This window comes from Notothenia coriiceps, unplaced genomic scaffold (genome assembly GCF_000735185.1).
Source record: "Notothenia coriiceps isolate Sejong01 unplaced genomic scaffold, NC01 NC01_scaffold00033423, whole genome shotgun sequence".
Taxonomy (NCBI): domain Eukaryota; kingdom Metazoa; phylum Chordata; class Actinopteri; order Perciformes; family Nototheniidae; genus Notothenia; species Notothenia coriiceps.
The window spans coordinates 20,645-21,194 of record NW_011366124.1 but is presented as its reverse complement, the minus strand read 5'-3'; positions in this window follow the sequence as shown (position 1 = coordinate 21,194).

The window sequence follows — 550 nt, the reverse complement described above, 5'->3', positions numbered from 1 at the left end:
ACACAACATTATTAATTTATACATTTTTATCAATTTTTTAAAATTATGAATCCATTTATTTTTAATGTATTTCCTTGAGGCTGGGGAAGATATATCAGCATGTAGTTCAATATGCAAATGTTCTAATGTAAGTAAGTATAATTATAACATGGAAAAGGAAATAAAATAGGTTTCATAGGAGGATGTGGATTTATTTTCTCTCACCTTGTAATTACACAATCAAACAATGTAATGTAGCTCTGGCCTTCACTCACAAAAAAACATTTTGTTGAATTGGACACATTTTTTCGAAGCTCTATTGACTGACATGCAATGACTGGGACTGATGGAAGAATCTGCGAGGAATTAACTGGAGCAGAGAAATAATCATATTTTAAAAGACAGCCGCTTCATAAGAGGCGAACAAGAGTGACAGAGTGTGTCAGTGTGCTGAAGATAGTTGTGACCAGCTATCCAGGCAAGTCTAACGACTTTCCAAGGTGTAAAATGCTGCTGCCGGAGTACTGACTGGAAGTATTGCTGATATCAAGTCTACCATCCTCTTAAAATA